This window comes from Moschus berezovskii, chromosome 12 (genome assembly GCF_049115385.1).
Source record: "Moschus berezovskii isolate FMDL1 chromosome 12, NW_MosBer_1.0, whole genome shotgun sequence".
NCBI lineage: Eukaryota > Metazoa > Chordata > Mammalia > Artiodactyla > Moschidae > Moschus > Moschus berezovskii.
This window is the reverse complement of record NC_142471.1, coordinates 73,341,830-73,358,424: the sequence shown is the minus strand read 5'-3', so window position 1 is coordinate 73,358,424 and position 16,595 is coordinate 73,341,830.

The following is a 16,595-nucleotide window of genomic DNA, read 5'->3' as shown; positions in this document are numbered from 1 at the left end:
GTTCTCTCCCATGCTTCTGAGGCTGTAGGTCTGAGGCCACTGGCTGTGACGTTTTCTCTGCTGTCATCTGGTCCTATTCTCTGCTCCTGGAGGCCACCCACATCCGCTCTCACATGGCCTCTCCATCTTCAGCCCAACAATGTCACCTAGAGTTGATCTTCCTCATGCTTCCTGTCCAACTTGCTCTTCTGTTTATTTATTTATTTGTCTTTAAGAACACATGATATTGGGTCTGCCCAGATAATTTGGGATAATCTCCCCATTTAACCGATCAGTAATCTCAATTATAAATACAGAGACCTTTTTGTCATGTAATATGACATATCCACTAGGAAGAGGACATCTTTGAAGGGGGAGGCAATATTCTGCCAACCACACTCACCTACACACATCATTAAACATCAATAAGAATACATTTCTTAACTGTAATGTAGGGATAAAAGTATAATAATGCAGTTTCAGTACAGTTCAGTTCAGTCACTCAGTCGTGTCTGACTCTTTGCGACCCTATGAACTGCAATATGCCAGGCTTCCCTGTCCATCACCAACTCCCGGAGTTTACTCAAACTCATGTCCATTGAGTCAATGATGCCATCCAACCATCTCATCCTCTGTTGTCCCATCCTCCTCCTGCCCTCAATCTTTCCCAGAATCAGGGTCTTTTCAACTGAGTCAGTTCTTTGCATCAGGTGGCCAAAATATTGAAGTTTCAGCTTCAGCATCAGTCAGGACTGATTTCCTTTAGGATTGACTGGTTGGATCTCCTTGCTGTCCAAGGGAATCTCAAGAGTCTTCTCCAACACCACAGTTGAAAAGCATCAATTCTTCGGCACTCAACTTTCTTTACAGTCCAACTCTCACATCCACGCATGACTACTGGAAAAAACCATAGCTTTGACTAGACGGACCTTTGTTGGCAAAGTAATGTCTCTGGTTTTTAATATGCTGTTTAGGTTGGTCATAACTTTTCTTCCCAGGAGCAAGTGTTTTTTAATCTCATGGCTGCAGTCACCATTTGTAGTGATTTTGGAGCCCCCAAAATAAAGTCTGTCACTGTTTCCACTGTTTAAATGTATTTTAATATTTCAGTGTTTAGACAGTACACTATTAGAAGTAAAATTTCAGAAAGAAGAGCTACAGTGAAGACAGACACAAGCGATTAGGTTTGGAAGCCTAAGTTCCATGAGTATCATGGTCATCAGTTATGTAATTTTTAGAAATGGTGAAAATCTCAGTTTAAAAAAAAATGGAATACAATCTTCCCCTCAGTTACACTGGAGCCAGATTTTATAAAATGTAGTATATTTTAATAATTGGAAAAATTATGTTTATATATAAAATGAAGTTTGCTGTTAGAGATATTTTTCTAACTATGTAAAGAGAACCTAATGGGACATTTCAAAATTATATGTGATGACACCTAGCATCCCCAGGCCCCCATCCTCAGTCATTATGACAATGTTAGAACATCTGACACTTTTACAGAGGATCTCCTAGGGGAGAGTGGCACCCCAGCTGAAAAGCACTGGGAGAGTGAGGAGGGGATTTTTTTCAGCTCAGACGTATTGATTAGTTGTATCTGGATTTTTTAAAGAAGCCCTTTCTGTTCTTGGGCTGTTCATAAAGCTTTAGTAACTCCCCAAAACAAATTCTCTAGGTCTCATATGACCTGGCCATGACTACCATAGGGCCGTATGTAGGTAAGGGGTACGGGTTGAGGAAGACCTGAAATCTTCAGTTCGTTCTTGGGCAAGAGTGTTGAGGAGATAATCTAAGACAGAGGTTATGAGTATGGACTTTGATGCCAGAAGGACTGACACTTGATACTGGGTCCTGCCCGTGAAGAAGTTATGTAAGTGTAGCCAAGTTCTCATGTCTTTTGGAGCCCTTTATCTCCCCCCCGTCTATACAGTACAGAAGTCTGTCTGTACGAATATCTTGCCAGGGGCTGTAGAAGAAGCCTTTGCTTTTTTCAGTCATGGCCCTCCCATTGCCCCTTTTCTCTACTCTACTGTTTCAGAGCAAGGTTCTGCATATGGCAGTTGCTCCATCTTTGGTGGGCAATGCTTGTTGAATCTGCATAGTTGTCATGCACGTTGGTTTCCCAGACTGGACTCCCCCAGAATCTGCAAATTCCCAGGTTCTTCTCCAGAATTCTAATCCAGCTGGTCCCAGAAGTCCATCATGATACGTATATCAAACATTTACACTATTTTCCACTGTTCACAAAACTTTTGCTGAGGACTGTGACTCTCTCTTGAATAGAGTTCTACCTCTTCAATAGTAGATTAATGCTTGATTTTGCTCCTAAAGCCCATGAAGCAGCCCAGTTTTGTTCCTTGAATTTTAGAAAAGATTGGTTCTTACTAATAATTTGTATAAAAACCCAGCTGTGGCAAAAATAAAAGTTCTCTCTCAGGATTTTCAAACACATTTTACAGCAAACAAGGGTTGAAATGCCTTTGGGAGTATGAAAATAGTAACTGATTCTCATTAGCCTCATCACTGTCAGGACTATTTGGTACATGGCTAATTACTTAAGGCCTGATGTTAGACACTGTACAAAGGAAACTGCCTGTATCCAAGGAAAGCTCCTCTAGGAAAAAAAAAAAAAACTCTTAAAGATATGAAAACATCACATCTTCAAGTACATGCATGCTAAGTTGCTTCAATCATGTCCTATTCTTTGCGACCCTATGGGCTATAGCCCTCCAGGCTTCTCTGTCTGTGGGATTCTCCAGGCTAGAATACTGGAGTGGGTTGTCTTGCACTACTCCAGGGGATATTCCCAACCCAGGGATGGAAAGCTATATCTCCTGTTTCTCCTGCATTGCAGGCAGATTCTTTACCACTAGTGTCACCTGGGAAGTCCTACATCTTAAGGTACCGGGGTGGAAAGTGATTAGGGAGGTGTTCACAGTGGTAGTATTTGCAAGAGACACAAGATGTTGCATGGTAATATGGGAGGGAAGTTTAGCTCCCAGTTAACTACATAAATGATGTTGAGGATTGAATGACTTAAGCAAGGAGTCCTGGAGACTCCTTTCCTAAGGCAATCTCTGAACAGGATTTTGGGTGATCACTCTTCATTTTGAGAAAATTTGACTCATACACCCTGATGTGAAAATGCCAGGGCACCCTGCCTATCATTTCTCTGTCACCCCTCAGGTAGCTGTGACACACAATCTGCACTTCTGACCATTTTTCATCTGGGAAGCAGCCAAAGAGCATGTTCTTTTGAGCACTTGCACTGCCATCAATCTCCAGCTATGTGCTTTCATCTCACTTCCTGTAAAAATTCATCTGGAGATCCTGTGCTTCACCTAAGGTTAGGGGTCAGGGGACCAACATACTGATCATATTTTGAATCACAATTGTTGCTATAAATAGCAGACTTTGTAACCTGGTAGATCCCTTGGATTCATAGTGATGGATGAGCTTCTGGTGATTAAAAAAAAAAAATGTCCATAACTCTCAAACTGTAGCTCAAGTTGAAGTGAACGATAATCATAAAGCATAACTAATACACTGCTGAATTATTCATGTTGATTATACAAACTGCACCCTCAATGTCAAAGAAGCCATACTCCTTCCAGGGTCTCTGTGAGCAGAATGTCTCAGGAATTGTCTGGTCCTAAGAGTAAAGGAACTGTCAGGTATTGAATCAGGCCGGTGCTAAGGAAGAGTGCGAGTTGAAGAAATTATATAAGTCATACCTAGAAAAAATTATGAATAATGAATAGAAATTATTATGAAATGTTCATAGATATAGTCGTAGATTACTAGGTTTTGGTACAATTGATAACTTGCTGGTAGCCTGCAGGTATTCCTCACTGAAAAATCAAGCCCAGGGGTGACTCCTGGCCTAAGTCCCCCATCTGGGCCATATTTCTCATTTACTTGGACTCTTTGCTTTTTTTACTTCTTGTATTTTCTAGTTTATTCTCCATACAGTAGCCAAAATTATCCTTATAAACTGTAGTCGATTTCAGACTTGGCTTTGACCACACCTTTCCTATGCCTTATGGTCTCACATGGGAGAAAATCTAAACTTCTTACCGTCTACTTTCAGGAAGACCTTACATGATCTAGGTCCTGTGTATTTCTCTGTATTCATTCCCCTCTAAGCTAAGAGTGCACAAGTTTCTTGTGGTTTCTTGAATACACCTTAAGGCCTTTGCATTTGTAGCTTCTTCTGCTTCCAATGGATGCTTACATCACCTACTCATAGAGGTCTCCCAAAGCCATCCGATCTATGTAGCCAGCACACTGTCATTGTTTACAGCAAGACCATCTTTTGCTTTCATCTGAGTATTTATGTAAACAGGAAAATATAAACAGTTTTATTGGTGGAATTGATTATCTCATGCTAAAATGCAGCCTCCTTGAGAATAGGATCCTTGCTTGGTTTAGTGAATATTTTTTCCCTCATGTCCAGCACTGGACAACTCACTCCAGTATTCTTGCCTGGAGAATTTCATGGAAAGAGGAGCCTGGCGAGCTACAGTCCATGGGGTCACAAAGAGTCGGACACAACTGAGCAACTAACGCAATGTCCAGAACTGTATCTGTAATATATTATCCTCAGTTTGCCTAGTTGTTGAGTGACAAGCTCAGTGGTACACACACTTTATTATAAAAGTGACATGCATATATTTTTCCCTGTACACAGTATTACCACTTCAGTGATCTAGAGTCATTGCTTTCTTTGTTTATAGGTGACTAAGGCTTCACTGATCTGATTCTTTCCTCTCTCTTAGGATTCAAAATGGAAACCATCCCAGAATGTTGGTAGCCCTAAATTTTAAGAGAAAGAAACCATGTCAGGCACCATGTTGACTGTTATTCTGGGGTCCAGACAGGGTTTTCTGTGATTATGCAAGTCTTTTGACTCTCATATGCGGTGAGCTCATTGTATATTAGTAAATATTTATAAAGCTCTCTATATTGACTATTTCCCAATCAGGTTGATTAGTGTTTCCTCTCAGCAACCTTGTGAGGTCAATCACCATTATTATTGAACAGCCCAGAGAGGTTGGGCAACTTGCCCAAGGTCACTCAGCAGGTCATTGGCAAAACCTCATAGGCAACTTCAGAGCCCATTACTGTGACAAGTCCTGGCATTGATTCCTCCAGGAAGGGTGACCCCTAATCACTTTTCTTGTAAGGTAGGCATATAAACACCAAATGTTCTGAAATGAGAGAAATGTGAAGGCCTTGAGTTGAAGGAGTTATTGGTGCAATTAGAAACTGGAGCCAGATATTGAAAATTGAAAATGCTGCTTAATGGAGGTGAATTGGAGGACATATTATTTTTGAGAGAATGAAAGAAATGTAGTTTGAAAAATAGGACTGTAAAAAGCAGAGATGTATGTAGAAAATCAATTTGGGTGGCTTTGGGAGATGAAAAATAGTAAGTTATAGGTCCAAAACCTTTCAGAAGAGTCTGGGTCAGGGTATTGGAAATAAGTTCTGTTCAGAAATAAGTTTAGTTCTCTAAAATAATATGCCACCAGCTCACCTCCATCAAGCAGAGTTTCCTGATGTTCTGTGAGGGTGAAATCTGGTTTTCAAATACATAGTATTTCAGCCCTTGAAGCCCAGCATATGAATTCTGTGGGTTCCACTTGTAATCAACTTGCCCTACTATATCTCCTGCAGGAATATGTATCAAGGAACATGATCTCAGTTTTAAGAAATCATGCTGCATCTCACTTTCCATTATTATTTTGGTGTTTTTCCCTTCCTTTAGGATCTAAGATAAGTAGTTCTTGAATAAATGGAGCTACATACTAAAAAAATATTAAATATAGGTCTAGATTGGTGAACTAACCATTTGTTGTTCAGGTGCTCAGTCATGTCCAACTCTTTGTGACCCCGTGGACTGCAGCACGCCAGGCTATCCTGTCCTTCACCATCTCCTGGAGCTTGCTCAAACCCATGTCTGTTGAGTTGGTGATGCCATCCAACCATCTCATCCTCTGTTGTCCCCTTCTCGTCATGCCCTCAATCTTTCCCAGCATCAGCGTCTTCACATCAGGTGGCCAAAGGATTGGAGCTTTAGTTTCAGCATCAGTCCTTCCAGTGAATATTCTGTATTGATTTCCTTTAGGATGGACTGGTTGGATCTCCTTGTAGTCCAAGGAACTCTCAAGACATCTTTTCCAACACCACAATTCGATTTGAAAGCGTCTATTCTTCGATGCTCAGCCTTCTTTATGATCCAACTCCCACATCTGTGCATGACTACTGGGAAAACCATAGCTTTGAGTATGTGGACCTTTATCAACTAAATGATGTCTCTACTTTTCAAGGTGCTGTGCAGCCATAAGTCAGACATCCAGAGCTTGGACCTGACCCCGTGCCCTTGCACTTGCTTCTTCCTCTGCCTGTAACACTTCATCAACATGCATACCTTCCCACATATATCACTCAGATTTATCCTCAAATGTCTATTAGTAAGGCCTTCTCAGACTATAGGGCTTCCCATGTAGCTCAGTTGGTAAAGAATCCACCTGCAATTCAGGAGACCCTGGTTCGATTCCTGGGCCGAGAAAATCCCCTGGAGAAGGGAAAGGCTACTCACTCCAGTACTCTGGCCTGGAGAATTCCATGGACTGTATAGTCTATGGGGTTGCAAAGAGTCAGACACGACTGAGCGACTTTCACTTTCCCTTCTCTGACTATGCTGTGTAATGTAACTGGCCCCATCCTCATTGTCCATCATCCTCTCTCTGTTTCCTTTACTTTCATAGTATTTACTGTCTCCTGAAAAAATTATTTATACACTTGTTTATGGGCTTCCCGGGTAGCTCAGATGGTACAGAATCTGCCTGCATTGCAGGAGGCCCGGGTTGGATCCCAGAGTCAGGAAGATCCCCTGGTGAAAGGAATGGCACCCCACTCCAGTATTCTTGCCTGGAGAATTCCATGGACAGACCATGGGTTTGCAAAGAGTTGGACACAACTGAGTGACTAATACTTATATGTTTCTAGTGTGTCTCTTTCTGCTAAAGCGTAAGCTCCAAAGGAACAGCGATTGTGTATTTGTTTCTTCTTTTTCTGTTTTATTGCCGGTGTCAGAAACAAGGACTGGGACCTAGGAGACACAGCACAAATAATTGTTGAATGAATGAACGGGCCATTATTCTATATCAGTGCACTCTAATATGTAGACTAACTACACGTTGTACGTGATTAGGAAGAATCAGAGTCTTGGACTTCTGGTGAGCATTTTTTAGCACCTATTGCTAAGTATTCTGGTGCTACCAATGCCACAACAAGTTTCAAGTCAAGAAACACCTGAGTGTTTTAATTTATATTGTGGTCATCCTGACATATTTAAGAATGCAATGAAGGGACAGTGGTAAAATTGTGGGTGGGACTGCCAGTTTTTCTTGGATTTTTGAATAAAATTGGCAAAGCTGAGGGAAGTAGGACCTGACAGTTTTCCTGGATAGTTATGGACAAGTGTCAGTGTGGCCTGGAGTCATGGTGTAAGTTAGACCTCCGGTTGGCTGGACCATCAGATTTTCTGAGCAGAGTATTGCCTGTGAGTGAGTTAAATATCACTGCATTAAGACTGGCAGGGATAAAGATCAACAACAAAAGTGTTTCTGGGCTTTCCTTTCAAATTTCATTCCTTGAGGGATTCTGAAATGTATTCTCAGTAAGCACTATATATCATTTGTGATTTTTAATATCCTCTTTGACTGTCATCCCTCATCCTGGTCCCTTTCCTGAATGTAACCACTATTTTCAGTTTGATATGATTCCAAAGTGTGGTTACACATAGATTTGTATATATCTATGCTTCTGATTTAGTTTATTTTGTAATTATTTTTATTATTATTTTAAATTTTTATGTTTTATTTGTTTTTAGTTTTGGAGGAGAATTAAGTTTTATATGTAGAATCATGTTTCTTATAGTATTAATTAATTATATGATGATTAAGCTTTATAATTATTTTTCTCTAATGAGATAATGGTACTTTTGCATATTTTATAGCCGGAAATTCTGAAAAATGCCTTAGCACATGAATCAGAAAACCTGTGTTCTCTTCATGACTTGGTCTCAACTGAATTCTTGGCTTACTTTACACTGAGTCTTAGCTTCTTTATCTGCAGAATCATAAGGTCAGACCTATTCAGTTGTGTAGCAACTGTACTTCATTGATTTCTGGAGGTTGTGTGAGAGTGTTAAAGGGTTACTAAAAGAGGCAAACTAGGGTATCTGGGTATGGGCTAGAGTGGACAACAGGGGTTTCAATGAATCTAACTCCTATGTGTCTACTATACAATTTGAAATATGTTTTAAATACCCCACTGCTTTAATAAAAAATAAATAAAAATAAAAACCAGGAGTTGGTGATGGACAGGGAGGCCTGGTGTGCTGTGATTCATGGGGTCGCGGAGAGTCGGACACAACTGAGTGACTGAACTGAACTGAACTGAAACAGATCAAATTACCTCTAAGACTTTATTGAAGATCTATTTTAGAATCTTTAGCTTTCTTCACATTAATAGATGGAGATCCCCCAATAAATAGTGATTATTTAAGAAACTATATGGAGTAATGAGGGCTTCCCTGGTGGCTCAGATGGTAAAGAATCTACCTGCAATGCAGGAGAGTCAGGTTAGATCCCTGGGTCAGGAAGATCCAATGGGGGAGGCAATGGCAACTCACTGCAGTATTCTTGCCTGGAGAATACCATGGACAGAGGAATCTGGCAGGCTATAGTCCATGGGGTCACAAAGAGTCAGACACAACTGAATGACTAACATGTTCACTTCACTTTTTATGCAGTAATGAACAAATCATGTTTTCTATCCAGGCTCAATCATTTCATCTTTAAAGAAGCTAAATAGAAAGCAGACAGCATGTAACAGACAAAGAGGGTATACCCTCCTCTTGAAACTCCAACCCCTGGTTGTCTCCTGTGATTTTGGGATGGTGTTTTTCTCTAAGCGTTACTCCAGGCTTCACTATGGATGTCAAGTTCCTCAAAACTACTCCTGCTACAGAAATTCTTGAATTTTGCAGTCATGACTAGAGATCAGTGGTTCAGTCCTCTCCAATTACATGTGGGGAAATAATTTACTAATTTCCAATTCACTTAATTTTTAGTCATCATGTGAGATTGAGGCTCCTACCATGTATAGAAAAAAAAACTCATAAAATATCCTTATATCATGACTCCCAGAGAACAACTTCCATAATTGAGGATAATTAATCATTTTAATATCAAGGAATCAAATAATTCCTATTATCATCACTAAATGACTAGTTGCTTATGCTTCCAGAATACATTTTTTTTCATAGTTTTCACTGTATGTTCTTATTGAAGGACTAGGAGGACCAATTTACATTGGCTTCATTTGATAAATATTTTACTTATTTTTGCCTATTTCCAGGCAAGATAATCACAGTGCTCCTTCAGTCAACCAGCATGCCATGTGAGAGTGAAGTGAAGCACTCTGTCAGAAATAGCAAATGCTGATGAGCAGTTGCAGGTTAAATTCATTTTCTGATAAGGATTCTAACGCAAGGAATATACATGTGGATGTCCTTTCATGTCTGGTACCGTTCAGTCTTCACAAGCAAAGGCATAAGCTGCAGTAGTCCCTAGAGCCATCAATGCCTTTAGAGTCTTGGTTTATTAGATGCTTGGGCTCAGGGTCCTCATTCAAATAGAAAATCGACTTTAGAATGATAATTGGCAAAAGTCATAAACAGTAGTGGTTTCTCACTGTTGAAGAAGGTGATCTACATTCTGGGAGCTCTGTGTTTTCCAGACAAACTATTCCATTTTCCTATAACGAGCACAAAGCTTAAATGGACAAGCCACCTTGTGTCCGTATGAATCTGGCTTTGGAGACTAAATGCCCAAGTTTGAATCCAGTCCCTGCTCATCTCATCATTGCTGGTTGGTATTGGCAAGTTGCTCTTCCTCTTTAAGTCTCAATCTCTCCATCTGTAAAATGTAGATGGTCCCAGTTCTTAACTCATAGGGTGTTATGAGGATTAAATGAGCTAATCCTTACAAAGTGCTTGTCAGCCCAGGGCATGGGATGTTTTAAACATTCAGTGAATGTCCACTATTACTATTCATAAAATATTTGGCACAGCCAGTTATGAGTGTAGCATATTGCAGCATGTGGGGCTGTGACCTCAGCATGGTCATGGAAGCTTTGCATTGGATCAGAAATGCCTGGGGATTAGGGTCATGTCAAAAGAGAGAACCCTTTAAAAGCTGAGCAGACTTTCCTTTCTCCTAAATTTGTCTGTATCCTTGTAACTGATAAATGCATATTATGTTTTGCATTACTCTATTTGTATATAATATTTAGTACATTAATGCATAATACATTTTACATACACATTTGTATGCATGCTTCCTAAGTAAGCCCCTAATTTCTCTTATATTTCTGCCTCAGCATTAATCCTGTCTGATTCAAACCCAGCAGGGAATCCTGAAATTTTCTTGCTCACTCATCCTCCAAAAAGAAATGCATAAAAAGAGAATAATGTGAAATTTCTTGAATGATAGCTTCTGATAATAGAGGAAAAGGTCTCAGGGTATTCAATCAGCAACATTGTTTGAGCACCTTTTGAACACCATGGAGAAGCTACAATGGTGGAGGGAGAGACAGAAGAGTAAGCATAAATGCAGCTTGTTGTCTAGTCACTGGCCATCAGGTGAGAGGGGAGTAGACCTAGATGAGGGTAATGCATGGCAAATGTGGAAAGTAACAGAACAGAGGATTCAAGTGAGTTATGTGGGATATAAAGGAGAGTCATCCCATTCAGCAGAGGGCTGTGAGAAGGCTCAATCAAGGAAGGGAGAAAGTATATGATTGAATTTTGATGGGGGAAAAAAAGGGTGAAAGGATAAATGTAAACTAGCCCTGCCTTCAGAGAAGGTAGTCTATTAGCACTGAACACTTTAAGCATTGACAATTTTAGGACAGCATAGACAGGTATGGGACGTTGTAGAAGAAACAGTAAAGGCTGCCAGCCAGCTGGCATTGTCAGGAGAGGCATCCAGGGAAAGCAAAAGAAGACAAGGATTGTGTGTCCTCTGCCCGCCCCACCGCTGTCTCTTGTGCAGTGGGCATTATATTTGCAAAGACAGGGAGGGATAAGTGAGGTTGCCTCTATGAAAAGGAGTGAGTAGTAGTTTCTCCTGGACTATTGCAATAAGATCTAGCCAGTGCAAAGATGGCAATGTTCTGCCCCAGAGATGGAAGGAGAGCTGAAGTCGTACAGATAAGAGACAGTGAGAACAGACAGTCCTCTCTGTGTGTGTCAGAAGGAACTCGTGGACATCACCTTATTAGGAAAATTACTCTTCCCTGCACTTACGCCCCAAAAAGCTGAACAGGAACCCTCTGACTAAGTTAATTTGCACTCCCTTTTTTAAGCAAAACACTCTGGGTATTAGTACCAGTTTTTGGTTATTTTTATACTCACTCAAAATGAACTGGGAGATATTTCAGAGGTAAGGGTAACTCCTTTCTTTAATATTAAGTATAATAGATCTTTACTTACTGCAGAAATGTATGTGGGTGGCAATGTCTTCCATTATCACCACTTTCCAACAGAGCAATAGGCATGCAGTTATAGTTAGATATATTCCAGTTTCTTAGCTATCCTGTGCAACTAGAAACATCAAGAATACAGTGCAATGCAGGGAGCCATATTCCATATCCTGCGATAAACCATAACGGAAAAGAATGGGTTTGTGTGTAATTGAATCAGTTTTTTATACAGCAGAAATTAACACAACATTGTAAATCAACTATACTTCAATAAAATAAATTAAAAGAATGCAGTGTGATGATACAAGGAAGAAAAGAATGATGGCAGAGAAAGACCAGGAAGATGAGAGACGACTTTCACAGCTTGTATTTAATGACATATAAGTACTGTCCCTTCCATTAAAAAAAATAAACACTTCTTTTCTATTACAAGTTAAATGACATTCCAAATACTGTGTCATATGGCAAAGTGGAAAGTATCTATATAGTGCATTGACATGCCTCCCCCAATCCTGCTGTTTAACCCCCTTTCTTCTGATTCTGCAGGTTAATCTGAAAAGCTCAGGGAATCCAAGAAAACAGAGGGAAGCTTGTTCAGCTCTGGATGCACCATAATGTCTCAGCAGCACTTTTAAATTACATGTTTAGGCTGACAGGCAAATGTATTTCAGGACAGAATCCTTAGAAAGCAGGAGACAATTTCCTTCAGCTCCACGTCATCGTTTGATGTAGATTGCCTATTATATTCTCGAGATATTATGAAAAATGGATTGGGAGATATTTTCTTGACAGTGGGTAGACTAATGGAATCTGGTGACTGTATTTAAAATGTGCAGGGGTTTGTTATAACATGGTAATAGAAATATCAATTGCACTGACAGGTTAAAAAAACCTGTCAATGAATGATAATGAAGTTATTTAAATGTCGACTCACTCGCAAACATTTTCCAAACCCTAAATTATTCTCACTGCTGTAACCTCATGCATCCTAAGTTCCGCAGGAACAGAGTCTGTGATGTAGCCAGTGCACCTTTGCCTCTGGAAGCTATTTTTATGCCACCAAATGCACCAGGAACAGTGGAGGTGGCTGCTCTTAATGATTTTAGGAAAGAAACAAAACGCAGAAGCCACAGACACTTGATTTAGAGTTAAACACTGTTCCTCTTTCAGGACATCTCATTTGAGCTGATTTGAGTGATGCCTTGATATTTCTTGTCCCTGGACTTCTCTCTACAGCTTGAGTCTTGGTTTTGTGGCCTTGGCATTATGGCATGGTGTGTCTGGAAGAGAATATATTCCCTCTCTGGGGCTTGGAAGTGGAGAAGGAAGGAGTCGAGTTATGTGGATACTTTCTAAAAACCTGTTTGAAGAAGTAGTCTAGCTTATCTTCAATTCAAGGAGGGTGTGCATCAGACTTCATGCATTCATCCACCCTCTGTCTGTAGAAGGCACCTGCTATGTACCAGCATCATCCTGAGGACTGGGGACTTGGAAATGAACAGAGATGTGTGCTTTCCTATGGTGCTTACAGTGGTCAGGTTATAAATGCCAGGCAGAGGTTGCTCCTTTAAAAAATAGAGGAGCATAGAACATGCTGACCACCCTAGTCCCACTTCAGCCTGTTGAGCCCATTGTATCTGCTCATAACAAGGACTTCAGTGATTCTTGCCTGAATAGGTGAGCTTCTTAATTTTGACTTCGCAGAAATCCAGTGGGCCTCATGAAAAGAGCAAACATCTGTGAAGCCAAAACAATTAGGTTCCTCAAGTGTCTGGGGCAATCTTCTGAGAGCTCAGAAGACAGCAGTCCACAAGACATCTCTCCTACCCTCATTGAGCTTGTATTCTGGTGGGAGAATTTTATTTTTTACAATAAAAAATAAGTAAAAATCTTTCAGATGTGGGTAAATACTATGAAGAGAAAATGAAAGAGGCTAAGGAGGAGCAGTGTACTAGGAGAGGGCTCGCTGAAAGAAGTGAGGGGCCATCTGTTAGGGTATCTAGATAAAGAGCTCTCCAAGTACAAGAATAACAAGACAGGAGGGGCAGGAATCAGGGGGAGAGGGGAAAAGGAGAGGTACTAGGAATGGGAATCTCAGGATTATATTGCCGTCCTACTAGATACAGAAGTCAATATTATTTGTCTATAGCAAGTCTGGTGTTTGTATGGAGACTAGACCACTGACTGGTTACCCCGCTTGTGAGCTAGTAAGTCCCATTCTGTTTGACTTCAAGTCGTTGCTCTTGCCGTTCAGCTGTGATGCCTTGGTAATCTTCATGAGCCATCATCACATCATTAGCAGGTTGACCCATTCACCTTGTCTGTATTTCTAGCCTCCCCAGGAGCCTAAGTGGGCCACATCAAGGCACACTTTCTTTGTGCATCGTTGTGAGAGTTTCTGGTTAGACTTTTCTTAATATTGTTTCTGTCGGGTCCTCTGAATTTTTACTAAATATGAAGAGAATCCAGGTTTGGGCCTACCCCATGGGGAACTTCTGATAATTCCGGTTCATAATCCTTTTGTAAAACTAGGTTTTGTAAATACATTTCCTTTTTCTTCTTGTAGATTTTGAGAGAGGAAGTGTAGCATGAGGTTAAAGATACAGCCCTTAGTGAGTGCGCCACCTCCAAGTTCTGTGGCCTTAGTTAAGTAGGTTGGTTGTACATGTGGGCCTTCCTTATCTATCGCATGTGACTAGTACCTGGCTGTCCATTGGAAGGACTGATGCTAAAGCTGAAACTCCAATACTTTGGCCACCTCATGCGACGAGTTGACTCACTGGAAAAGACTCTGATGCTGGGAGGGATTGGGGGCAGGAGGAGATGGGGACGACAGAGAATGAGATGGCTGGATGGCATCACCGACTCGATGGACATGAGTTTGAGTGAACTCCGGGAGTTGGTGATGGACAGGGAGGCCTGGCGTACTGTGATTCATGGGGTCGCAAAGAGTCGGACATGACTGAGCGACTGAACTGAGCTGAACTGAGTACCAGTGTCCCTCTCATGGGATTCTGAAGGAGCTGAAGAGCTTAGATCACACTGTAAGCACCCAATAAATGTAAATTTATAATATCTGTTAGGATTCTTAAATGTAATAGTCTATTCAGCAGTGGAATTCTGACACAGTTGTTACAGAAGCAGAGTACAGAATCAAGTTCTTACCCTTACCTCTCTGATCCAAGTTCTGCACCAAACTACTAACATTTCTCCTTCAAAATATGATAGGCTAAATGTGGTTACATTTAAAAATAGTAATAGCTTTATGAGATAGTCTTATCTTCTAAGCTAACTCATAACTCATTTTCAGTGATTGAGATTTTCCTTGAGGAGTCATATGATGGGTTTTAGTGAATGTTGGCCAAAGAATACTAAAAATCATCAAGAAAAAGAATGAGTGATAAAATGAGTAACAAAAGCTATAATTTGTAGATGGTTTATTACATACCAACCATTGTGCTCAGCACTTTTTATGGGTTAATTTAGTTTATAGATGATTCTGCGCTTATTTATTATCCCATTTGATATTATAAGATTATAGTAGAGGAAATCCAATCACACATTTTATTTCTGCCACTCCTTGTGGAAACTAGCCTTGCCTGGTATTCATCCCTTGGAGACTCTGTCATCTCAAAGAGATCATAAGTTCTTGGAAAACAGGGGCCATGCCTTGAACGTGGTTTCTCCACCCCTCAGAGAACTCTTCTCAGGTCTATGCATATATTAAATACTTAAATGAAGACATGCTTTCAAATGTTCTAAAAGTCGCTATTTAAGATGCATTGGTCGAAAAGGGTAAAGATTAAGGATCAAACACAAGAGTCTACAGTCCTTGATTTAATCATTTGCTATTTATTTTCCTGGGACACTTATTTTTTAAGCTTTCTGTATATTCTAGCACAGTATAGGTGTTGACAGAAGCTATGTTTTTAATCTGTAATAAGCCAACTTATATACATAACCTGAAAAAATGCTCGCTTTGGAATGTTTTAAAAAATGGTTCAGTTGGAGGATTCAAGGCTGCTTATGTTGCTTCTTAAATATGTCTGTGCATGGTACCTATTTTTAAGATTGTTTCCTTTTTGCCTTCAGAGCAACAGTCACTTTATAGTTAGCATAACTGGCATTTCTCTTGGCAAATTTGATTTGTTTTAAATATTTTTATTGTTCTCCTTTTCTTATGAAACCAAGAGCCATAATCTTTGTTTGGCTCTTTTTTTTTGGTCTTTCATATTGTTTCCCAAAGTATATTGTTCAGAAGACTAATCTCATTAGATATCTCTCACAAATGGATCCTATAATCAAATATGTTTTGAATATGCTTCATGAAATATGCATGTAAGAGGTTCACAGTATATATTAGAATAATAAAATTTATGTATGTATGTAAGAATAATAAAAATTCTAAGTTCTGAAGTTAAGAAATGTTAAATTTTGCCTAATCAAGTGTTTCCTAATATTTTCTTGATCTCGGATGATACTCCTCTCCCCTGTATCTAGAGATGACACTTAAAATATTTAACAGCTAGTGCACTGGCTCAACAGCCAGCCTGCTGCTCAACTGTCTGTCTCTTCTCTGTTCTTTCCGAGCCCACATCCCTAGGAGACTGAATTTCCCACATTTGACCATGCAGGCATGACTGGAAGCATCTGTTGGCTGTGAAGGGGAGTTTGGGTTTGCAGATGGACCCTAGGAATTGCCTTCCAGGGTGCAGTACCTCCTTCAAGGTCACTGTCTCCTCCGCTGGGGCTCAGACTGACTGTCATAGGCAGTGGCATTCAGAACAGGTGCTGGAGCAAGTGTCTTGGGTCACACAGTGACACTCTGCTGTTTCAGCCCTCAATCTTTTGCTTGCTGGGACTGTAAGGAGATCTGGGCATTTTCCAAGGAGAGGCCCTGGTGATGAGGCTGATAGAAGTAGCTACTCAGAGAATGTGGTGCAGTAAACTATTTGCCAACTGGTTCGCAATCATCGAGTGTCTTCACTCTTGTATCACCGTACCAGTGTATATCCCAGCTGCTTGGTTGTTTTACCCATGAAATTTGTCAACAC